We start from the raw sequence: 26,137 nt of genomic DNA, 5'->3' as shown, positions 1-26,137 counted from the left end.
TCTACTTTTTATCTGGACTATTATTGATGAACCTTGGTAAATGGATAGGCTGGCTGAGAAGAGGCTCTTGATCCTGAACCGTAACCTGACTGATTGAACTTGAACGATTAGCTGATGAACCTGAATCTATTCAGTATGGTCTCATTTCATTGCTTCGCTCCTTCACCTGGCGAGAATGAAAGGAAAGAAGGTAAAGGAAAGAGGAATGAAATCAACAAACACAAATTATCCTGTACTTTAGAGAATGAAAGAAAGAAGAAGAAACCAAAAAGAGAATGTCGAACCAACCCCCTTTTAACCCTTTTCCTTCCTCTGCCTGAACTGTCAAAGAGAAGGAACTACTCTATATTCTCCCATCAAACAAGGACTCTTTCTTTCTCACTCACTGTGTAACCTCAATCAATCACTACTGACCCTTCAGCCAGCTTCTGTTCTGATTCATGATCTTTAACTATGGGTACTGAACCTGCTTGCCCTGCCCCTCTCTCTCATCTCCTCTTTACAGTCTCGCCGCTTCGCTTCAAGTCGAGCTGCTTGCTTTGCTTGCTTTGTTTGCTTGGCCCCTTTCCCATTCTTTTACTCTTCCAGCCTGTAAGAAAGATGTATTCTTTGCTGCCTGCCTTCTTTGACTGTTCGTTCTCCCTATGTATTCTTTCTAATGGACTTGACTGGACTCTCCTCTCTCTCTTGTAAACTCATTAACCTTTTCCTTCAAAGAAAGAATCTTTGATTGCCTTGCCTTGTTCTCGCATATTCTATTCATTCTCCTAAACTAACTTCGTAACCTTTCTTTAGAAAAAAAAGAGAGAGCAGCATTCTCCTTGCACCCCGTACGTAACTAACCTATCCTAATAGCCACTTTTACTTAATATTGGAAAGCCTAAAGCCAGATGTGAAACTGAATGAACTTCACTCCTGCTTCTGACCTACTCTACTCTTTTATCTTTCTTCTCTTTTACTGTTCTAGAAGGTAGAGGAAAGCCGAAACTTAGGATTCTTGAACTACTGAACGATTGACTATTCTATCCGAGTTTACAGTCTTTGTTTGTTTGAGGGGAGACTCTCTCTCAAGCTACTACTGATTGAACTCCGTAAACTCAATTACCTATTTATTCTTTCTCCTTTTGCTACTTACTTACTTTGACTGATTGAATGAGGTAAAGTAATTCAATTGCCTTTTCTTTTCCTCTATGCTATGACCTTCTCTTATTGAATTGGGTAAATGGGGTTCTTTCCGTCCGTCCTGTCTTGGCCTGTTCCGTATGTCTCATTGCTGTGCTCCTCTTTCTTTATTCCTGAATGCGACTGAACTACTAAACGTATTGATTCTATTGCCTGCTGAACCTTAACTTAACCTCTATGCTATTATTTATTTATTACTTGATTACCAGACCTTGCCGAGCAAGCTTTGTTTTTCTTTGTTATTCACTGATTAACCTGTAAAAGATCAATACTCTCGATTCATTCTCTTCCCTGTCAAAGATCACTACTCAAGATGGATTCAAGTTCACTTAAAGTAAATCCAAAACATGAATGAGAGTGAACTTGAAGTAAATCCTCAAGAAGAATCAATTCGAGTTCACTATCAGTCAATCCAAAGATGAATGAGACTTAACTTAAAGTAAATCCTCACTATTCTTTCATTCTTTCTTTCTCTTTCTCTTCTCTTTCTTTAACTCTTGAACAAGGTAATTTGTAAGTTAATCCTCAACTAATTATTCATTCGACTGAACCTCTCCAACTAGGCTTCGTTGATCTTAACTCTGAAACTTATTGATTCAAAGACTAGGTAGTAAAGCATATTCAATTAATTCATTCTCTTCTCGAGTTCGTTATTCAATCCGGAACTGTAAACAAAGCAAAGACTAAGATTGATTCTCCTTCTTTCCCAAGGTAAAAGCCAAAGAGAAAGTCGAAAACCTAAAACCCTTATTCCTTCTTTCACTCGGTAGTAAAGCAATTCAATTGACTTTTCCTTCTTTAACACTCTTTGACTCTCTTCCTCAGTACTTACTCATTCAGCTTTTTCGATCGATATTACCTTCCCTTTACCTATTTATTCACTGTAACCAAAGACTGCCGATGAATGATAGTTTGTTTACGAATTGAACTCCTCTTCTTGAACGGTAACTAAGCCGAAAGATTAATGATCTTGATTGTGAACTCGGTAAAGATATTCCATTGCCTTCACTGAACTTCTCCCAGATTGAACTGTAAAAAAAGAAGAAGAAAGATTAAAACAAGACATATGGTCGGCCGGTCTCTCTCTCATCTTTTCTTTCCTGAGCTTTCTTTAACTCCTTCCCCTTCAAAGACTCTTTTAGAAGGTCAAGCACTATTTGATGAGAACCTTTTCAGATATTCTCTTTCAAAAACTTTAAACAAAGCCGAACCTCAACAAGATTAATTATCTTTCACCTTTCGATTCATTCGACTGAAGTAAGTCAGTCCTCAACCTCAACCCTGGACGATTCTTATTGAAGGAGTTAAAGCAGCTGGGTGATAGGAACCTTCCCTTTTGACTCTATTCCGGAAGCTATTAACTGTAAACAGAAAGAGAAAAAAACTTAACCCTTTGCTTTGACTGAACCTTCCTTCACCTGACGAGAATGGAAGAAGATATTCCTTGTCTAGTTGAGTCAATGAATTCAATCCTAAACCTATGCTTTTACTGTGTTTGAAAGAATCTATGAATTAGCAGCTTTGAAACAACTCAGAACCGGAACCTCTATGACCTGACCTTAACTTATTAAGGTATTTAGTAGCCCTTTCATATGACCTCCGGATAATTCATATAAATACCTTAGAAAGTTCAGCAATTAATCTGGTATATCGTAAAAGAGGTACATATCTATGAGAAAACCAATAGATATTGCCACCTGATGAGTATTACGTAATAGACTGTAACAATAGGGCTTGATATCTCAATACACTGTGGCTGATTTTCTATTCATTGAATGTATTGGACCAAGGGGCATATCTGTAAAGGATTGAGTAGCGAATGCATCTATTGTCATTAATACATAAATCAAGATACCAATTAGTAGTGATTGAATTCCTTCTATGGTTCCACATGAGAAACCAGTACGAATATAACCTACATGTCCAATTGAACTATGAGCTAGAGGTCTTTTGACTTTCGTTTGGGCCATGGCGGCCAGTGCTCCTAAGATCATAGAAACAATGCTGCAGAAAAAGAAGATTTGTTGCAATGTAGCTCCATAGGAACCATAAATAGAAAGACGCGAAATATTAGCAAAAATAGAGATTTTAGGCGCAATCGAAAGGAATGCTGTAACCGGGGTGGGTGAACCCTCATAGATATCAGGTGCCCACATATATAGAGTCAAAAGAGATATGGAGTCCGAAGGGTAGGGAGTTTTTCTTCGGAGCTTGAGAGATGGAATAGATAGGGCCCCACAAGTTGAGAATTGGCCGTTGTGGAATTCACACGAAAGGGAAAGAGGAAAGATCAACGAAAAAAGTGCTCTCTGAACCGAAAGTGAAAGTTGTTTTCCATCAGACGGCTCTTTCCGTAACTCCACTCTTGACTTGGATTATATATCTAAAAATGTCCACTCTCAGCTATTCTACATGCTGTCGCCTAGCAAAGGCATGGTTATCTGAAGTGGATTCTCTCTTTTCTAGTGGATGTCGAACCTGCTGCCCCATTGACTAAGAAGGGGGCGGGCGCAGCAGCTACATGGACCCCTTCCTTTTGTTACCAGCGCTTACCAAGGCCAAGCCAGAATTCTTGATGAGAAAGGGCAGGCAAAGCCCGAAGACTGCTATCTTACCTAATAGGCCAGCGGGCAGAATGAGGAGAGGGCCCGACAATCATACCAGCGCTTTCGAAAAAGTGTGTTCCCTTCAAATAAGACGCACTGTAGGCCATCCTCGGCCTTCTTCATTTTTTATGAAAAAGAAATCCAATCTTGATCTCCGAAAGCGTTTTCCTTCCTCTCCCTTCGTCGAGCCTTTAATGGTTGGGGGAAGCATTGTCTTATCTTAACTTAGGCAGGCATTCTTTACTAGTCTGATTCAAAGAAAGAGGGGTGTGAACATAGATGATGATTTTTAGGTCCTAGGCCATTCGTTCAATACAAAAGAAAGCTGTAGGGATGACAAAAGGAGGTTTCCTGTCTTGCACTGAAAAAGAAACAAAGAGGAATAGAATAGACATCCCTTTTTCTGTCTATGTATTCTTTATCATCTCCCTATTTATTTGTTTTGATATCGTTATATATCTCTCTAAATCAAATTGAGAAAGAATGGATTCTATCCCCTATATCGAACACTAAATCCTATCTATTGATCGAAAGATCTTCGTCAAATACCGGACTTAGCCTTTTCTTTTTTTTAGGAATTCCTCATATCCAAAGCGGCTTACCACAAGCACCCCACCTCATACGACTAGTTGGGGGGGCTGGCTGTTTGCCTTTTGAATCAAACAAAATCAAAAGTCAGTAGTAGGGGCTGAATAGCTACTTTCTTTCATTCTCAAGGAATGCGAAGAATCCACCTTTAGTCAATAGGAAGGAGCCCTACTTCATGAGTTTCCGCACGTAGCGCACCGCAGGTTAATCTCTCGTTTTTTTAGCTTGACTTTACTAAACTAATAAGGGCTCGCTGCTTGATAGTGACTTCTTTAGTTTGGTAGGATGACGAAAGACTACTTCAATGACAAAAACCGTCGAAAACTCGAGAGGGTCGCCTTTGGAAGCGTTCGCCGATAACCTGTCACAACATAATAAAAAGGAATGAGTTTAGCTGACTGAATCCAATCCATAAACCCGAAAATGAAACTTTGTTCCCTTTCATCAAGTAGGTCAAAAAAGAGGTATACAAACGACTTTTGCTTTGCCTTAGACTCGATTGGAACAAAGCTCAGAAAGAAGGGGAGGCGAAATGGAGAAAGGAAAGGGACAAGGGCGGTCTTGCTTGGCGCGAAGGTGGTTTGGGGGTAGGGTACTAAAGGTCCTCGGACTTCCAGGCAGTTTTTCTTTTGGACAGCTGTTCACCGTTGGATCTCGCCAATACAGCCCCCCATAGTTTTCGTTACCGAGATATCTTTTTTTCATTGTTCCCAGGGATTTTTTGGGTAATCTGCTCCCATGCTGCAAACAGTCAAATCTGAACTCAACCCTATCGCTCTTCTTTCTTTCCTCGCAGGCAGGAAGCACACCAGCTGGGTGCCTTGCGTGATTTTACTGTGTTTTTTGCACTTGACTGGGTGGACAGTTGACCGGAAGAGAACTTAGATTCGCCTGGCCATCAGGCGGGCTAGTGCTTATCTTATGTGACAACACTACAGAGCGAGTGGCTCTTCTAGGCGAGCTGCTGTGTGACAAGACTATAGAGAAAGCAGCGCTTATGTGTAACATGCTATGGTCTCAGCGCCCTTATGAGGTAGTGATGAGTTTCACTCGCTCTAAGCCCGGCCCGCGCGCGGTTAGGAAGATTGGCCATAATCTGAGCGGTATCACCCACCCTACCCTACCACCTATATGCGGTCGTCCGTCCTACAGCCGCCCGAAAAGGAACTGTAGTGATCTTGAATAGGAATCCTACAGTGATAGATAGAATCCCCATAAAAATACCACTAGATCGAGCACCAGTGATTTCGTATCTGGTCAAAATCTTGGCTAATTGATCGAAGTGGGTAGCTCCAGTAGACCCATAGATCATGGAACAAATAGGGTGGGTAGGCCTAAACACCACACTACACGTATAGACGCGAACCCCCCTCATTACCATACGTGCGACTCTCACCACATACTGCTCGCACAAAGACTCATAAATCAATACCAATTTCTTCCACCTCTCCAATCCTCGATTAAACTTGCGTTCCCCAGGCGCTATGAAATGGGGGTCTTGACTTCGCCTATCGTATGTATTGACTTGGCTTCGTGCAGAATCAAGGAGGCATTTTGGCGGGCGCGTGAGTTTAGGAAGGGAAGGCCGACCACTACATAAGCTAAAGACAACGACTACAAGCAAAACCGGAAGCCACTCGCTTCTATTTTGGTTGGGATTGTCTATCGATGGGAATCTATAGATCGTAGTAATTTGCCAACCTCTCTAAACTGAAATACGAGATAATTTCACTTCACGCCACGGAAAAAAAGAAAGAGTGAAGCTTGCTGGGCCTTCCTACGATGACAAATGCCTCTTTTCTCTTCTCTTCAGTCTACAACAAACAAGTGGGAGAGGCAGGATTCGAGCCTACGTCGAAAAACTTCAACAGATTTAAAGTCTGTTGCTTTTGACTGCTCGGCCACTCTCCCCTTCCTGGGCCAAGGCCCCTCTCAATGGGTTCTAAGAAGGAAGACCACGCCCTGAATCAATCAATAAGCTTTTTGATTTGAGGGACTAATTAATATTTATTAGCTTAGCTAGCGTTCCGGGAGAATCGAGTCATTTAGTCAGTTCATAACAATCTCTGTAAAGCAAGGGGCAAAGATTCAACACTTCCCTCTTCCTCGCTTCTGGCTAAGCTGCGAGTGAATGAGCAAGTAAATGAACAAGCCATGTTCCCAAAAGGAGTGACTCTCTTTGTTTTATTCCCTTCCCCTATCCTTTCAAAGCCCATAGGTTGGGCGCTCCCGCTTGACTAAGAGTTGTTTTGAAAGTCAGGCTCTTCCGCTGAGCTATGATTCTACCCTTCTCGAGAGCCTACTTAAATAGCTTACGCTTACCAAGCCTAGTCTATCAAAAGAGGGCTACAGCAAGCAAGCTTTCCCCCTTTCTTTGTTCTGGGTCGTGCCTCACTGCAGGCACTGAATGAATGAAATGAGTGGAGAAATTCCTTCCCCCTTATTACCAAGAACTTCGTTATTGTTAGAAGCTAATTTAGACCATCCCACACCCAAAAACAACTCGGAGCCTAAACAAATAGAAGAGAGTTCAGTCTACAAGAAGCTAGCAGAGCTTTAGCCATTGAACTAAATTCCTTTTAGCGTGATGATTCAGTCTTCCCATTCATTCCCAGATCCTTCTTCTCCCTAAGAACCCAGTTTTTCTATACGAGAGTGAGGAATCAAAACCAACAACTTCCCACTTTCGATGTCCCACAATTCTTCCCGTTTAGAAACTCAAGAGAAGGACAGGGGTTGCTAGGTCAAAAAAGCAAGAACTCTAAATTCTCCCCAAGTAGGATTTGAACCCATGCGACCAATCAGTTAACAGCCAACCGCTGTACCACTGAGCTACTGAGGAACAACGGACTTCAGGAAGCCCACTCTTGTTCTTTGGACCAACTTCTGACCGAACAAAAAAGGGAAAGGGTGAGTCACTCTTTTTCACATACACCGGGAGAAAAGGTTACGATAGCAAACCCCGGTCGGAGAGCCTCTAGGAAAAGGGGGCGATGGTCAACCATCCACTCTCGAGATTCATATGGATCAATTATCCTGTCAGTTCGCTAAGTAGACTCACTCTACCAAGTGGCAACAAAGGCTCGAACTATTCCTGCCAAAAACAAGGGACCTACTTCTCATCCTAGGAGTTAGCAGGTATGAAAGAGTCCCCTCTCTCTCTCTTCGAGTTTCGACTACTAAGTAGCACTTCTGCTATTTTATAATGGAATCGATTCTGGTCAAGCTGTAAAAGCCCACTATTATTAGTAAGCTAGTGCGCCCCCATTCCCTTCTTTATCAAAGTCGACGTTTCTTGCTTGTTAGTCCGACCTGTTTGGAAATTTGAAGAAGGCAGGTTTGGAACCCTATCCAAGGGCAAGGTGCTAGTCTCGATCTCGCTTGGTGGTGCCTTTCTCGATGATTGTTGACTCAACATGGATTTCGTGCTTGAGTTGGGGGCCCTCCCTCCATCTATCGAGTCAAGTAATTCACTATCGAAAATTTGTCCGTCCTCATGCCATGCTTCTTCTTTCTCCGAATTGGTTCCTAGTGTCAGTCAATCAAGATTCGCCATCAAGAGAGGATTAGGTTAAGCCAAGCCAGCGGGTCTTGTCATTCACTTCCCCCGTTCATCGATAACGGGAGTACGCATCAGCACATATCAAAGGAAAAAAGCGTGAATCCTAGATTCTCTTCCTCAATCAAAATGTCGAGCAATTTCTCCCTATTAATTCGGTCATAGTCTCCACAGGACCCTCTACGTGGAGGTGCACCATGTTGATAGGAGCAAAGACTAGATTGTACATGCCCTCGAAGGTTGCTTTCATGGCAATCATCACTAGTTTCTCCCTTATTTCTTCTTTTTTCTCTTGAATAAGGGCTATCCATTGAGTAAAGGGAGGTTTTGCTACAGTGATTCGGGCAGTTGGTGTCCTCTTCCTGTTCGAGAGTTGCTGGTCTTTTTGCATGAGTGGTAGCTCACGCTTAAAACTCCTCGTACACGAGTTCTAGTCGTTGTGCAGTGGTCTGTTTCCCGTCTTCACTTGCGCGATGATGATTGGTTTCATCCATCCTTGACCCTAATGAAATTGAGTATTCCAGTCAGTCAAGCGGTTCAGGTTCTCGGCAGGTTCCCGTTCGCCTGCCCGCTCCCTCATAGTCCATTAGTGGGTAGGGTGGTAAACTGATAGGGTGCCCGCCTCCTCTTCAGACGTGTCCTCGACAACTTGGCGGTTGTTCGGTCTCCGCTTTTGGGGGTAGAAGTGCTTGGTCGCTGGGGTTTCTTCCTTTTCCTCAACCAAAACGAAAAAGGTTGTTTGTGTCAGTCTCGTCTAAGATTTGGTTATGAGCTGGCTAGACAAAGAAAGATGGATTGAAGGTTAGATAGATTGGAGGAAAGTGGCACAGGACCTTCGATCGACCATGGGGCGTATTCTACCCTTACCGAATTCATTCTATGGAAGCGTTACGTAAAAAGCTCCTTCTCATGTATCTTGCATTTCTTTGGTTTTTGGAAGTTCCAGAATGTTGTCTTTTGATTTCCTTTGTTGGGAAGCCCCCTTTGATTAATGATCGTTCTATGCAACTCGCTACTCCCTGAGGCCAAGGACGGGGTCGAACCGTCATTCCAGAATTTTCAGTCCGATATATTTCCATTATGTTACCTAGTCAAACCCCCCAGCTCATGAACAAAAGTCAAACGGTTGTTCTTCCTTCCCCGCTCCCTCTTTTTCTAGATATGCGGTGGCGGGCGGAGCACTCTAGATGACCGGCGGCGGGTTACCATAGAAGAGGGGACAACTTCTTTCTCCCTTGCTCCATTTTCCTTTGATGATTGAAAGTAGTAAGCCACTCCATTACTAGTTAGTACAAAGGCTAGATAGATAGAAGGTAGCTCATCCAGCCCAGCGAGCAGATCCATTGTTTATGCGGCAGTGCAATGCAGCTGAAAAAAGTAAGCTTCTTTTCGAAAAGGGTTCTAAAAAGCTAACCGTAGAAAGGATATCTGTTTTCGAAAAGGGCACCCCTACGAGACCCCTAAACTACAAGCTAGCGCGCAATGGCTTTTTCGCCGTTGTTGCTTGCAGCTTGCAGGCTCGAAAAATCTCTCTTTCGCCTCTTCTCCATGTCTCCATTTGATTTGCTTCTTCTTTCGCGCAAGCGCTTGGTTTTCCCCTTGTTGTCTTGCATTTTGTGATCCGGAGCTTCAGTCTGCCTTTTGCTTCTCGCAGTGATCCGACGTGGATTTTTTATTGAAATCTTAGCTCCAGGTTTTGAGCGGCCCATCTGGTGGGGACAGCTATCACTGTTGGAAGCCCCTGCGTTCGGCTGCGTACTCCCTGTCCGCGTATCTCACACTCCCTGGATTTTGGCTTTCATCTTTCATTTGTCTTTCCTGCATTTTTCTTTCGAGATATAGGTCAGCTTCGTGCATCTCGATGTTTGTCGGGGGTGCTCCTAAGGTATGCCCTTCCGGTGGGTTGTTCTGTTCTCTATCTTTTCCATCTAGTGCCCACACAACGTCAGAAAATCTGCGTCTTCGATCTCTCTTCACAACGCAATATATCAGTCTCCTTCTCTCGGCATCTGTCTTTGAAGTCATTGATTTCATATCGAGAAGCAGTGTTCACTATTAAGCCTACGCCCATTCCTTTCAAGCTTTATTCTGCCCTTAGACTCATTACACTGTTAGATTGAACTTGTTGGCTCTGCGCTCTATTCGGTCGGAACCCGGTTCGATAACCTTCTCTCATAGATTCCCTTCACCAAGTCATCGTCAGCAATCCGCTCTTATCCCTTCGGCGAGTTCCTTTCTTGTCTTTCCCAAAAACTTTATGTATTCTCATTGGCGAAAGACTCTCCCGCGGCAAGGTTTTACACATAGGGGCACTTTCTCTCGCTTGTCGTTAGTCCGTCTAGCGCCTTTCGATTGTGTCCCGCCCCGTGGGTTAGCTTGGGTTAGATTTTGAAGTCAAGAAGGCATCCTTGTATTCTTTCAAAAGGTCAGCCATTCTTCTTCCATTAGACTTAATAATCCTTTTCTCTTATCTTTGTTCTTTCTCTCTTCCAGTTCTCTCCCTAGACTAGATTTGACAGGGCGGGGAATACCATTCTATTCTATCAATAACAAGAAGAAAGTAGCAATTTTGTTTCCAATGGTTTGAGCTTGGAAGCACCCTACTATCTATCGATAGGCGAGAACAGACAGCTATTTATTGGCAGCTTTGCCTATCTATTCTATTATGGCCGGCTTGGAGACAGAAGAGGAAGACCATCATCCCTGGGTACGATCATAGCTTGATTCATTCATTGAACCTTAGGGATAACCATTAGCATTGAGGTCAATCACCACACCACCTATATAAGAAATACGACATTCCATTCCTTCCGCGAGAGTGCATGGTCAACACACACCTAACCTAAAGCGCCTACGTTCCGCTTGCAGAATTCTTTAATAATAATAATAATAAGGGTTCTGACCATTAAGAGTAGGTAACCCGTTCCGTTCCCTCTCTATTCTGCGATATTTGAGAATGGTGTAGGTCTGGGATAATCCTTTGTTACACAGTCTCGGTCTATTTACAACTAGCCAATTAAGTGAATTCTCATACTTGTACTTGTACTTGCTTAGCTATTCTGCAGAAGCCTGGCTCAAGAAGAATTACGGGGCGTAAAACAAAAAAAGATGCTGATTCGGAGAGGGTATACTATATTGAATTTATAACGGAACCCCCTTTAACCCTTTAATGAAAAAGATAAGGCCATTCCATTTCGACAAAAGACCCACACCCAAGTTTCATAACTTTGGGTCCGCTATCCCGATCATGATTTTCTACCCCCAGAGGGAAAAGTCCTTCCCTTTTTGGCCGGTTGTGGGGCGAGGAGGGATTCGAACCCCCGACACCCTGGTTGTGCTCTAATCCTCTGAGCTATAGGCCCCACCCCGTCTCCACTGGATCTGTTCCCGAGGGTACACTAAAAAAAGGAACCTTTCCTCTCCCCAACCATTTGCCATTTCGAGTTAAGAAGACAGATGTGAAAGCGCCTCTATAAGAACGGTGCATTCCAAGGTGTGAAGTGAGAGAGAAGGGGTTTTGAATAAGACGACCTTTTTATTGTTAGTGTTTTTCTATATTGTTGAATATTGAAAAGTAATAAGAATTAGAGGGGGTTAAGCTTTTTATCATCTTGACGTCGAGCTCTTTGTAGGACCTCCCCTACAGTATTGTCACCGCAATAAAGTTTAACCACCAAGTTCGGGATGGATTGGTGTGGTTCCTCTACGCCTAAGACACTAGAATATCGAACCAGAAGAAAGGCATGAGAGAAAAGCATATTGGTTAGTGATTGTGAGACCCCAATTCTTGACTGGAGGGGACACCAAAGGCCTATGCCCTTCCATCCCTTGGATAGATAGAGAGGGAGAGCTTTTTTTTCTTTCATCTTGTCAAAGAGTTGAACAATGAAAATAGATGGCGAGTGCCTAATCGAATTGATCGAGTCATGTAGGAACAAGGTTCAAGTCTATTGGTCTGTTAGGATGCCTCAGCTGCATACATCAATGCACTTCCACATCCTTTACAGTCGTAAATGAATGAAAGAAGAAACCTGAACCGAGAGCTACTGAACCTGAACCTGAAAAAGAAAGGAAAGTCGAAACTCCTTATTAATGAGACTTTACAGTGAAAGAAGAAATGAATGGAGAAGAAAATGAAACAAGAATTCTCCGGTAAACACTCTCGATGAATGAGACGGAACAGGACGGAAAGAAAGAGAGATAAGCTCCTTCCCCCCTATATGCTATTTATTCCCTGACCTGTAAGACGAAACTCAAGATGAATGAGAGTTCACTGTAAGTCAAGACTCAAGATGAATGAGACTTTACAGTCGAGGAGAGTCAAATGAGATTAAGCGAAGCGACTAACTGAACCTTTGATTTCACCTATTGATTCTCAAATGAAACATGAATTCGACTGTAAGAACCATTTATTCTTATTTAATTGATGCCTCTCCCTATGTTTAGGTTCATTTATGAGGTAATTCAATTGGAAGGAAAGAGACTGAACTCAATCACTACTTCACCTTTCCAACTGGGGTTTCACTATCTATGTCTTCTCTCCTTTTTCTATTTCTTCTTTCACTCGGTCAAGCATATTCAATCCTTCTTGAACCTATTTTTTTTTCTCTTGTCTTCACCTTTTCCTTCTTTCACTATTCTTTAACTGTAAAAAACACACCTTGCGTCCTTGAACCGATAACCATCTTTCGCCTAACCTAGCCTCCTCTGTCCCTCGGGACCAACAAGGGGTAGACTGGATGGATCACTGTCCACTACGCCTTTTGGCCTGATCTTAGGCCCTGACTCACCCTCCATGGACGAACCTTGCTTAAAAACCCTTAGGTTTTCGTAGCATTGGATTCTCACCAATGTTTGCGTTACTCAAGCTGACATTCTCGCTTCTGCTTCGTCCACCACTTCTCGCGCGGGTGCTTCCCTCTAAGGCGGAACGCTACCCTACCGATGCATTTTGACATCCCACAGCTTCGGCAGATCGCTTAGCCCCGTTCATCTTGGGTGAGCTATTATGCACTCTTTCAAGGGTGGCTGCTTCTAGGTAAACCTCTTGGCTGTCTCTGCACCCCTACCTCCTTTATCACTGAGCGGTCATTTAGGGGCCTTAGTTGGTGATCCGGGCTATTTCCCTCTCGACGATGAAGCTTACACCCCTCTCACTGGCCGACCTTGACCCCTGTGATTTTGAGATCATATCTAGTATTCAGAGTTTGCCTCGATTTGTTACCGCTCTCGCAGCCCGCATCGAAACAATGTTTTACCCCTAGTTTTCAAGTCAAGTACTACGCCTCAACGCATTTCAGGGATTACTAGCTAGCTCTGGGTTCGAATGGCATTTCACCCTTAACCAGAACTCATCCGCGGATTCTTCAACATCAGTCGGTCCGGACCTCCATTTAGTTTCACCCAAGCTTCATCCTGGTCATGGATAGATCACCCAGGTTGGGGTCCATAAGCAGTGACAATTTCCCCATTCAGACTCGCTTTTACGGCTCCGACCCTTAACCAAGCCACTACCTATGAGTCGCTAGCTCACTCTTCAACAGGCATGCAGTCAGAGTCCTAGTCTTCTCCCACTGCTTGGAAGCTTACGATTTCATCTTCTATTTCACTCCCCCGGGGGTTCTTTTCACCCTTCCCTCATGGTACTACTTCACTATCGGTCACCTAGGAGTATTTAGCCTTGCAAGGTGGTCTGATTCACACGGGATTCCACTTCGCCTAGCAGCACGATGCTTGTATTGCTCTCCCACAACCCCGTTTTCACTGTTTAGGCTGCTCCCACTCGCCGCTACTACGGGAATCGCTTTTGCTTTCTTTTCCTCTGGCTACTAAGATGTTTTAGTTCGCCCATGGATTCAACAGCAGTTTGAAAGGTTGACCTATTCGGGAATCTCCAGATCTACGCTGATTTTCAACTCCTAAGCCACCTCTATGAGATTCATAGTTGCATTACTTATAGCTTCTTTGTTCGTAGACAAAGCAAATTCAGAATTGTCTTTCATTCTAAGGCATAACTTGTATCCATGCGCTTCATATTCGCCTGGAGTTTGCTCCCAGAAATATAGCCCCATCCCCTCACGTCAATCCCACGAGCCTCTTATCCATTCTCATTTGATCACGGCGTGGGAGCAAGTCAAAATAGATAGAAAAACTCACATTGGGTTTAGGGATAATCAGGCTCGAACCGATGAGCCAAGTCAAGGCGAGACTCTAACGCTGACTTATATCCCTTCCCTTGCCCCTAGAAATAGAACTGGCTAATCCTAAGGCAAAGGGGCGAGAAACTCAACGCCACTATTCTTGAACAACTTGGAATTGGGCCTTCTTTTCGCATTATTAAGGATACGTGCAAATAATTGGCAAAATTGGATTCAATTGTCAACTGCTCCTTCGTATCGTAAATAGGATTGACTACGGATTCAAGCCATAGGGTTTCATAAAACCGTACGATTTTCCCAATCTAAATAAAGCTGGTTTTACATGAAAACGATTTGGCTCAACATGTTCTATTCGATACTGGTAGGAAAAGAACTCAACCAACGAGGTATTATGAAAAAAAAAAGAGAGAAAGAAGAACATAGTCAAGATGATACGGATCAACCCCTTCTTCTTGTGCTAAAGATCTTACCATTTTCAAAGTAACTGGAGTGACATCTCTTTTCTATTTCCATTCCAAAGTTTTGATGTGTTTCCACGCCCCTTCGAGACCCCAATGAACAACTTTTCTTCGGAACACATACTCATTGCAAAGAGGATAATGGTATGTAAGTAACCCCACCATTAACGACTGAATTTATTCATTTTATAGTAATCGACATGTCCTACCGCGACAGAATTTGTAACTTGCTATCCTCTTGCCTAGCAGGCAAAGATTGACCTCCGTGGAAAGGATGAATCATTCCGAGCATTGCCAGAATCCATGTTGTATATTTGAAAGAGGTTGACCTCCTTCCTTCTCTCACTTGTTACAATCCTCTTCCCGCTAAGCCCCCTTTCCCCTCGATCCACAGAGAAAAAATGGAGGACTGGTGCCAACAGTTCATCACGGAAGGAAGAAAGTACTCACTGAGCCGAGATCACTAACTCATACTAATCTAATACTAATAGAGAATAGAAAAGAACTGTCGTTTCTGTATACTTGGCCCGGTTCCCTTGCTACCGTGGGCTTTACGCAATCAATCGGATAGATATCCCTTCAACACAACATAGGTCATCGAAAGGATCTCGGAGACCTACCAAGGCACGAAAGGCAGAATCTTTCATCAAATGGATTCCTCTATTCGAAGAGTGCATAACCGCATGGATAAGCTCGCACTAACCCGTCAATTTAGGATCCAATTCGAAATAGATATCGGGGGGAAGGAATTGGAATGTAATAATATCGATTCATAGGGATACAAACGAAAAGGTTCTCTAATGATTCAAACACTGTACTCGCGAGATAGGGATAGAGAAAGAGGAAAAATCTGAGGATGTCACATAACATAGTACTTCAAAAAATCAATCTTCGTACCTTTCGCTCAATCAAAGAAAAAATGGGTCAGATTCTACAGGATCAAACCTATGGGACTTAAGTAAGGAATGATCCAAGGGAATCAAAAAAGAAAAAGAAAGAGGGAGAGGGAAAAATAAGTCAATCAAAATGACAAGAGCCCAGATTCCAAATGAATGAATGAAAATGTGACGGAATTGGTCACGGTCACTCTTCGGGACGGAATGGAAGAGGGGAGGAGACGAAAATGAAAGAAAAACAAGTGTTTGAGAGAATAAGGAGAAAGATAAAGATCAGAGCTAAGATTCCCAGTTTAGAGTTAAAAAGGGCATAGAGTCAAGAAAAGAAAAGCAGTTAAGCAGTTAAGAAGGAAAGGAATCGATCGAAGGAGAGGAGCTTTACCTTATCTTTGTTTGAGTGAAATCAGGAAAAGGTTTAAGGTTGAGTCTCATTCATAAGGAGTCTTTGTTTACTATGAAAGAAAGGAGACAGGAAAAGGAGTTCAATCAGGGTCCGGTAAAGTAGCGAAGCAATGAGACCGATAGGTGAAGGAGCTTTACCGAGTCTTTGAAGGGAGAGGAGCGCAACAATGAGACCGTCAAACAGCTTTACCTTGTTCAATCAAGAAGTGAGAGTAAATTCAATCCTCAGCTGCTTTACTTTACCTCGTGAAAGAATAACTCGCAATAACTGATAATAACGAACTCGAACGGAACAATGAGTTAAGGAGAATGAATCTTGAGGATTGACTTTCAACACTTGAAGGTGAAGGGGAAGGTGAAAAAGTAATAGTCCTGTTCAGTCGAATTAATCTTTCTTCTGATACTCATCCTGCTAAATTACCTATAGCCCTAAAAATCAGGGAAGGATAGAATTTATTTATTGATGATCTTAAAGAGTGAAAGAAGAAGAAAATGACCAAAAAAATAGGGAGAGGATAGCATTTTCGAATTCATGGTCTTTACACGAGTTCAATCAGTCAAAGGTTTTCTCTTTCGGATTTCGTTTCGTCTTGACTGACAGTGAAAGAATAGTTCAACAAGAGTGAACAGAGTGAAAGAAGGAGAAGAGAAAGAATGAATAAGGAGTCTTGACTTTCAACACTTTCAGGTTCAGTAGTTCCGGAGTTTACCTCTTTCCTGGCTGTGAAGGATCATGAAGGAATCGGATTTCATATGTTCTCATTCATCAAAAGTCTTTCCTTTCAGTTCAGTCGCTTTACCTTTTTCTCATCCAGCTTACCTAGTTTAGTTCAATCCTAGTAAAATGAACGAATCAATAGGGAGAGGCGAATCAGTCGAATGAATCTTTCTTACTTACAGTCGAGTAAATTAACAAGATAGAGGGGCAGGGGAAGGAGGAAGGGAATTGTTCAACTGACAGGTTCTGGAGAAAGATCAGTGAAAGAAGTTGAAGAGAAAGAATGAATAAGGAGTCTTGACTTTCAACACTTTCAGGTTCAATAGTTCAGGATCATTCATCTTTCTTATTCTTTGACAGTGAAATCAGGAAAAGGATTGAATATGCAAGTTCTATCTCATTAATTGAGAGTTTATTCTTTCCTTATTGTTCAGTCTCATTAATCTTTCGACTTAGTTTACCGTTCAATCAGATGAGTGAAGTTCGTAAACTAGAATGAATCTTGCTTGAGTGTTTACAGTGAATAAATAGGTGAAGGGAAGGTAATATCGATCAGAAAAGCTGAATGAGGAAGTACTAAGGGAGAGAACAAAGATCAATTAAAGAATAAATGGGTATAGGTTCAGGAGTAAGTAGCGGCGAGACGAGAAAGATCTGTTCAAGAAGGAAAAGGTGAATAAGTGAAAGCAAGAAGGTTTCGGTTCATGAGCTTGACCTTTCATCCAGCTTACCTAGGTTACCTAGTTTACCTAGTTAAGGAGAAAGAGTAAATTCATTTCATATGCTTTACCGAGGGAAATAAGGAGAATGAATCTTGAGGCTTCCCTTGGTTACAGGCAGGAGAGTCAAAGAGTGAAAGCAAGAAGGAAAAAGGATAAGGCATCGGAGGAGAATGAATCGAGTGTTTACAGTTCAGGGAGAGGATAAGGAAGAAGACGAAGACTGATTGTTTGCAGGTGAAGAAGGTCCAGGCAGGGGCGAAGCCATGAGAGAGACCGAGTTGGAGAGGTGATTGAGTTTACAGTGAAAGAATAAGTCACAATAACTGATAATAACAAACAAGAACTGAGAATAACTCACAATCACAGATAGAAGGGACAGGTTCAGGAGCACAGCAACGAGCCCGTAAAGTAAAGGACAGAAGTAACTAACCTATTTACCTCGTTCAAGAGTGAAAGCAAGAAGGGAATATCGGAAAAGAAAAGGAGCTTGGCTTGACCTGATTCTCATACAGCTTCTTTACCGAGTGAAATCGAATGAATGTTGAGTCTTGAATTTCAACACTTTCAGGTGAAGGGGAAGCTCAAGAATTAATCTTGATGATTGACTTTCAACATTTTTAGGGGCAGGTTCAGGTTTTCTCTTTCGTCTTTCCTTGAAACACTTGAAGGTTTAGGGGCGAAGACACTTTACCGAGGTTACGAGGTTCAGGGGCAAGTTCATGAGCTTCTCTTTCTTTCATTTGTTTCGTCTTTCAAGCTGAATCAAAGGAAGACAAAGATCAGATCAAGAAGTCGAGGTTCAGGTTCAGTAGCTAGCTCTTTTTCGGTTGAGGATTGACTGACAGTGAAAGAAGAAATTCAGGGAAAGAAGGTGAAGAGAAAGAATGAATAGTGAAACCCTCGTGAAAGTCCTCCTAAGACAAGAGCTCATAGGTTCAGGTGCGAAGCGAACATCCTTGTATTTGTTTACAGTTCACTGTTTAAAAATCAATAGGAGAAGGAGAAGAGAAAGACTCAATCAAGAGTTTACGAGGGGAAGGAGTTCAAGCAAGCAAGAAAGAAAGGGGAAGGAGTTCAAGCAAGCAAGAAAGAAAGGGGAAGGAGTTCAAGCAAGCAAGAAAGCCAGCCAGTTCTGTCTCAATCATCTCTTTTCTTTCACTAAATAGGTTCAGTAGCTAATCTAATTCATTTACTCTTTCTTGTTCTTTCACTGTAAACTCGAATTAATCTTTCGTTTCATCTTGTTTTTCGTTTCGTCTTGACTTTCAACACTTTCAGGTTCAGGAAATGGAATTGTTCAACCGATAGGTTCAGGAAATGGAATTGTTCAATCGATAGGTGAATGGGCAGGTGAATGATCTTTTCTTTCTTTCCTTCCAGTTCAGGATCATGAATAAAAGGAGTGTTTGAGTTCAAGCAAGCAAGCCAGCCCAGCAAGCAAGCAAGCCAATTCCTGCCTTCCTGTTACGTAAACTCTCTCGAATGAATTTCATATGCTTTCCCGAGTGAAAGACGGAAATGACCAAAAAATAGAGAGAGGCGTCAATTAATTAGCTACTGAACCTATTTCCCTTGTGAAAGACGAAAATGACCAACAAAATAGGGAGAGGCAAAGCAAGCGAAGTAGTTTTGTCGAATGAATCGAGAGTTTAGGCTTTCCTTCCTTAATCCAATACAATAACTTCTGCTAATAGAGTCAAAGTCAGAAGACGAAGACAGAGTTTATAGTTCTCGAATAAAGAAGAAGAGAAGCCAGCCGAGGTGAAGGTTTAAGGTCTCTTTCCTTATTAATTACCTCTAGCCTAAAATATCCCAAAAAATAGACAGAAGATAGACTTTTCAAAGAAATGGTCAACGAAAAAGAGTTCAAGAAGGTTCAGAAGTAGAAGTAATAAAATAGTCCAGGGTTTCGCTTTAGTCTTAGTTTATAGTTCAAGAATAGGTGAAAGAAGGAATAGGTATAGGTCAGGTAATAGAATAGAGGAGTGAAGCAGTTCGTGTTTGAAGGTTCAGGAGCAAACAGACCGAGTTCAAGAAGGTTCGTTCAGTAGTCATTGAGTTTACTCTCCAGTAAAGGTTCAGGATTGAATAGGCACAGTACAAGTTTGGAAGAAAAAGAATAAATAGGTGAAGGAGAAAGAGAAGAGTGAAGGTTCCTAGTTGTTTAGAGTGAAAGAATAAATAGGTGAAGGTTGAGGATTGACTAACAGTGAACTTTCATTCATCTTGTTGAGTTGAGTCTTGACTTAATATAGAATTACCTATAGCTCAAAATAGCAAAAAAAAAAAAAAAGGTAAAGCATCGATTTTATCCAAAAAAAAATAGACAGAAGATAGATTTTTTTTATTGATGATCTTTACACGAAAAAAAATGAAATCTAGGAAAATGGACTCTTTTAACCCAAAAATAGAGGAAAATGGAAAAAAATTGCCCAAAATACATTTTTTATGGGGATTTTATCCCAAAAAAATAGCAGAGGATAGCTTTTTTTATTGATGGTCTTGAAAAAGGATGAAATCAGTCCCATTTAATATTTTGCACTCTTTTACATATCAAATGGACGATTTTATAGGTAATTCTATCCCAAAAAATAGACAGAGGATAAAAGTTGATAATTAATGGTCTATAATGTGTCATCTCCCTTCTTTCTTTGATTTACTCGACAGTAAAGGTTCTTTAAATAGCTTGAGTTTCGTCTTTACTTCAGGTTCAGGAGAAAGCTCAGAGTAACAGTAAGAAGTCAGGTCAGGTTAATAAATAAGGTTCAAAGGTGAAGGAGGTAAGAGAATAAGAGTTTACGAGGTTCATGAGGAGTACTAGTTTTCGCTTTCATTTATCTTTGATTCTTTCACGAGGTAAGATAGGCTTTTCTGCTCGTCTTCTTCCCCTGATTTCACCTATTTATTCTTTAACTGTAAACTCGGTTATTGTGTCTCTTGGTTTTTTTCTCCTCTTTCTTTATTCTTTCACCTCGGTAAAGTAGTTCGATCGATAGGGAGAGGGGAAAGAAACTCGACGAGAAGAGGGGGTCGATCTTTCTTTTCTTCTTCGATCAAAGAAAATCCATATAAATAAGGACAATCGATCGCGAGGGTCGGATTAACCCCGAGGAGGACGACCACGGCGGGGGAGCAAGTCAAGCCTTCCTTTGAGGAGAGAGCATAGAAGCAAGCTAGTTACTCTTGTGACGAAAAAAGACTGGAGTTTTCACTGGTGAAAAGTAGTGGGTCAAATGGGGAAATTGTTGATTTATCGAAAGAGGAAAAAAGTCCCCTATCTGTCTGTCTTGTTGTAGCTCCTGGGGTAAAACAAAAGAGGAAGGAAAATTCGAATTCAAAAAGAAGAATCAATCCTCTAATTGTTCTTTGGGTAATCAAAGGGGCACGTGGGGTTTGTTGCCACCAAGTCTCTTGCAGGCGGCAAGGGCCAAGGGGGGAAAGAAGTCAGTCTTTCGATTGAACCGGTTCGTCTTTCTAATCAATAGTTCGCCACATGGATAATTTTCTTTGAGCAAAGTCGAGATCTCCTTCATTCCAAAGTCAGTGTGGTTAAAGGGTTGAAAGAAAAAAGACATCAAAACAAAAAGAAGAAAAGAATAAGGTGTCGCCGTAGTCTTGTCTGTCGAATTCTCTGTATGGATGACCCTCTTCCACATGAAAGAAGATAAGAAAGACTTGATTGATGAACCTCTTTCTCTTTTTCGAGAGTCTTATGGGGGTAGGGGGGACATTCGGGCGCATTTCTCAAAATCCTCCATTGCATGACTGACTAACTAAGTCACTAGAAGTTTCAGATTCTATTCTGTTCTGAGGGTAAGGGGCCTGGTTCGTTGGAACTCTTGGGGGTCGACCGCCCATCTTATGAAAGTCTTTTTCTTATGGAGAGGTAATTCCCTTTGTCACATTCGAAAGGAGGAAAGACAATTCCAATGAGAGGGAGCTTCTTGTGTGAGACTATTAGAATTTTTGGAAGAGATTGACTTTGTACGAACGTTTCGCCTTTTCTTATCCTTTTCCTTTTCTCGTGGAGCTAGGTGACGAATACCCGAAATTGGAAGAAAAAAACATCGAGTAAATAAAGGGAGAACATCATCATTCAATATTTCTTGGTAGATTACCAGGTCTTGAAGAAAGACTAAGAAAGTGCAACAAATCTGCAAAGAATGCTTTTTCTAATTCTCCACCCGCCACCCAACCAAAGAAGACAAAATCTGTGCTGATCTTCGGCCCAAAATCTCCGGGATCAAAAAGCTTTCTATCAAATCTTAATCGTCAAATACTTGCCAAAAGAATGATCATTGGTTGATAGGCAATTTTCCACATCTGTTCATTATCAAAGTTGGACAAAATGTGAATGGGCCTCTTCCCCCAAATAGGTTTTTTTTCGACTTCAATCAATCTGAGATCTGATTTCGGTTCGGCAAAGGTTTCCTGAGCTGGATGAAAAGAAACTCTCATGTCCGGTTGAGTTATTGTCTGTGACTTGCTTATTGGGGTGGAAAGAATCTGCATTCGGGGTGATCATTCGAAATGACTACCACAAGAAAGTCGCTCCTATCTATGACAACCACCTGTCACAGAAAATGTAGAATATCTACTTTCTCGTCTTGCCCGAGCCCGAAACAAAAATCCATTTAGCAGCGACGATCTTTCTTTTCTATGTCGGGCTTCCCCCTTCTCTGGGCTCCACTCGCTCGTATACGCTCCGATAAGAATGAATCCTTCACTGTGTAAGGTTGGCCCGGAGAGAGAATTGGCACGACTCCCCCTCTCCCTATTCAAGCCATTTCTCGCGTAACCCCCTAAATATAGGAAGAGGGCAAGAAGAGTTCGCCAATAGTACCCGCTACTCCTACTTTCTCTTGACCAGAAACGGAGAACGTAAAGAGATTTAGTAGGCGATCCAAGACCTGAGGGGAAAGGAAAACGGTAAAGTCACTCTCTTCTCTTGATATCATCCAAAGATGAGAGTTGTTGAACGATTCTTTGTAAAAACAAATCCCTCCCCAAACCATGCTTGCATTTTTCATTGCCCACTACTTGTAAGGTTCATGCAAATTTCTTTCTTCTTTCTTTCACAAGCCTAAAAAGCGAACCTTCTCTCTCTCTCTTGTGGAGCGAAATGCCACTGGAATCTGTCCACATTAATCTCTCTTTCTAGCGCTTTTGAGTCAAACCACTTCTTTGTGCTCTCTCTAATTTCTAATCTCTTCTCTGTCTGCCATTCCCACCTCAACTCTTCTGGGTGCTGCGCTTCAGCTTTCAAATGTGTCTGTCGTTTAGCCTAACGAGTTTTAGCTAAGGGAGGCGCTTCTGCTTCTCGTGAGAATTGCACTCGCTGATTTCGATTCGTCTCATCTTTCTTTTCTCTTTTTCTTCCTCATTCTTCTTTTTTTTTTTCGTAGGACATGAAGAGCTTTCCATGGGGATTGAGAATCAACTGGAATTGATCTCAAGCTTTTTTCTTTGTTTATCGATTTTGTGCGGATCCTCCTTTCCGGAATGGGCTTTTTCTTCTTCTTCTTCTTTTTCGGATTGATTCTTTTCCGATCAAGAACGCAAGAGAGAACTTATGACTTCGCGCTCATTTATCCATATTTTTTGTTCTTTTTGGACAAGTCAAGTGGATCTTTCAAATTTGGACAAGATTTCCATAACAAGTACAATATGTACTTTCATGGATCGAGGAAGAACGTAGCCCCGGGTCCATCTTTCCTTCTTATTTATCCGTTGAAACCAAAGAACTTTGACTCGCCAAAATTAGCCAAGAAAAGTGGGAGAGCATAAGTAGGTGGTAGAAATGATCGGTTGAGCAGCAAACATATTACAAAATATTCATCTATTGAAAGGCGAAGTTGATGTATGCCAAAGGGGATTGGGCGTTCATTCTCTCTGGCCGGATAAAAAGAATTTCCATATCAGTTATAGGGACATCCTTCTTTGTAGTTATCTTTCTTTGACGACTCCCTCTGTTTTCATTCTGGCCATGGCGCATATGTAGAACGGTACGGTTCCTCTTAGAAGGACACCTTCGCCAAACCTTCCCCGTGTGTTGTTAATAGAATATGCGGAAACCCTGATTGTCTTCTCACAGCTCTTTATCTATCATGCTAGCGAAAAAAGTGAAAGTGCGACGGGCTCCTCCATGAGAAAAGGGATTCCTTAGTTAATAGGATATGCTCTCTAATTTGGAAGATTGGAACCCCTTAGGGGTCCTTCGGACTTTAGTTAGCATCGAGATGGAAGAATAGGAAAGAAAAGAGTTTCCATATTGAAAGACAGCATTGGATAAGGGAAGTCTTCGTTCATTCAACGGCCGACCGGTCTAGTCTAGGCTCTTCGGGAGTAGAGAATAGGATAGGCTGTTGGTAGAACTTGTTGGGATAGGTCAAATTCCTCTAGTGGAAGGAATATGGCAAAAGAAAATTAGTAAGTCAGATCGAAAGGTACACAGACAGCCTTAGTGATCCAATGGTGCCGAGTAGAAGGGTCGCCGCTCAACGGCTCAAAGCTACTAAGGAAATTACCTCAGGCTGATCTTCCCCAAAATAACACATAGAGTATCTTGGTCATGTGTTCTTTAGCAGCATTTTACATATCACAATTCATTCAATTGAGAAAACTAGCACAAAAAAACTTCGTCGTTATTGACTTTTTACACTGAGCCATTGTGAAGCAATATATCTTGGAAGTCATTCAGCAGTTAAAGCAGATCACTATACTTCGATTTTGATAAGTCTAGAGCCGCATCATTCTGGTGGTTTTCAATATCAATCACGATAGGAGTTAAAAACACCTTTCACCAAAAGACTATGTGAGTTTTGTGCTAGCTGCTTTTCCCGAGTTGGAAAGCCTGCATGTGCAAGCTAATCAGGGTTCGGGTCCCCGCTTACATGACAAAGGAGGAGAAATCCCCGGTGATCTGGGGCGAATATAGCTTGGCGCAAGTTTTGGAACTTGTCAAAAGATTGACGTTACCGATCGGGGCATAAAAGCAAGGCTTTGACCAACAAGGGTGAGGGAAATGCTTCTGGAGCCAACAAAGTCGAAGGTATATATAGTACCCCTGACCTGGGTAGCACGACCCTTTTCGTATAGGAATAAACTCTTGTCTATCTTCACTTGCCAAATTCTAATGGCTATCTTGAATTTAGAGGTGCCTCCTTTCTTTCTATATATGAACATTGAAAATCTTTTGGGGAGGGAGCTGAGCTGCAGCCAGGCTTACCGGAGGACATCCCTTCTGCCTCAAAAACCACTCCCATTTGGATTGGGATTGGTGCCTCTTATATAATAATAAGTTATCTATTCCATACTTTGATAAAGAATTTGTTCTTGGTCTATTTGAGATTATTCCATTTTGCATATTTTCTGACTCAACAATTTATATTGAATTTGAGCTTGTCCTTTCCCTTGGCCATTCTCGTGTGAGGGTTGGACGTTTGCCCGGATTTACTCCCCATAAGATGGAAGGGAAGAGCGCTTGGGAGACTTAGCGCTCGACTCTGTCCGGGAGAAAATTGGCGAACTCCTAATGGCTTTGTTCAATCTTGATTTGAATATGCCTAGCGGGCAAGATTATCTGTTCCCCGCTGGGTTGACTATACAACAGGTTGCGGCACACATACACCGTGGTTCATTGGATATAGGAGTTCTTCAAAATCTCCACATTGGCCTGACACAGCACAATGTACGAAGCCCCTACTTTATAGACGCTGTTAACTATGTTCTAAATTTAGGTTGGTTTGTGAGATGTTTTCTTCTTTTATTTCTATTTCAATTCGAACTTAGGAAAAGCAGAGAAGAAAAGACCAGCCAGTTACGGGTGGAGTAGAAGTACCACGTCCTTAAATCAACCGATTAAAGTTCAACGATATTAATGATAGGCAGCGTTGATCGTGTCTTAGAAGATATTAGGGTGTTCAAATAGACCCGTCTAAAGGTGAACCAGAGAGTGGGGAGACAAGGAAGGGGCCAACTCATTTATTGCTTTTGATTCCGAAGATCTCAATTTTGTTCATAGACTTGGACATGTTTTATGAAGAGACTTTTGTATGCATCGATATTATTACATTCAAATTCCTTCCATCCAGCTTGAAAGCTAACCTTAGAGAAAGTAGACTAACTTTCTAAATGACTATTCAAGGACAACCGGAAACGAAACTCCGAACTAGCTTCATTTATATCGTGAAAGTGGTCAGTTGCTTCTTACCCTTTCAGTCGAGATCTTTATAACCCAGACTTTTTGCTAGCGGTTAAACCTTCTATATGTTGACTTAGTTGCAAAGAAAGGACCGAATTACGTAAGGTCAATCTAAGCTTACACAAAGAAAAGGGATAGGAAAGAAAGATAGGTGGTGCACTCTGCATTTGAAATGAGAATCCGAGAAAGAAGCTCAATTTGAACTCAAATATGGACCATAGACTGAAAGAAATGAAATCCAATATCTAACTTAGACAAGAGTTGAATGAAGAAGGTAGCTAATCAGAATGAGTTGGACAGGGAAGGGCGAAGCTAGACTAGAAGAGGATACTGCTGGAATATGAGTCTAGTTAAGGTCCTATGCAAGTTGATACTACAGCACATGGACTGAGAGTCAGTGCCCTCGAATAGAAGCTTCACATAGAAAGATTTGATATCGTTCAATAGTTTGAGATGACAAAGGGAGTGGAAATTGATTCCATTTTATCGACTAAAGCAGGGGAAACAAAGAGGTTAAGGTTCTTACGTTCTCTGTAAGTAGTATAAAGAAAAACAAAACCTAGGTTCTCGTATAATTAAGAAGCGATTGTAGCTTTTAGCTCCGCATCTGTAGCTACGTGGAAGTCAAAATTACAGTACAAAGTT

The 26,137-nt window shown here is 41.8% G+C and overlaps 1 long non-coding RNA gene across 1 annotated transcript; it reads right to left on the bottom strand.

Moving 5' to 3' along the window:
* Window positions 1–13,005: 13,005 nt before the first annotated feature.
* LOC111472006 lies at window positions 13,006–25,925 on the bottom strand. Its single transcript, XR_002715318.1, has 3 exons — window positions 25,913–25,925; window positions 25,449–25,452; window positions 13,006–13,076 (listed from the first exon to the last, which is right to left on the bottom strand). It is a non-coding gene; the product is annotated as an uncharacterized LOC111472006 (long non-coding RNA).
* Between the last annotated feature and the right edge of the window lie 212 nt (window positions 25,926–26,137).

This window comes from Cucurbita maxima, unplaced genomic scaffold (genome assembly GCF_002738345.1).
Source record: "Cucurbita maxima cultivar Rimu unplaced genomic scaffold, Cmax_1.0 Cma_Scf00062, whole genome shotgun sequence".
Classification (NCBI taxonomy): Eukaryota; Viridiplantae; Streptophyta; class Magnoliopsida; order Cucurbitales; family Cucurbitaceae; genus Cucurbita; species Cucurbita maxima.
This window is presented reverse-complemented; position numbering and strand designations above follow the sequence as displayed.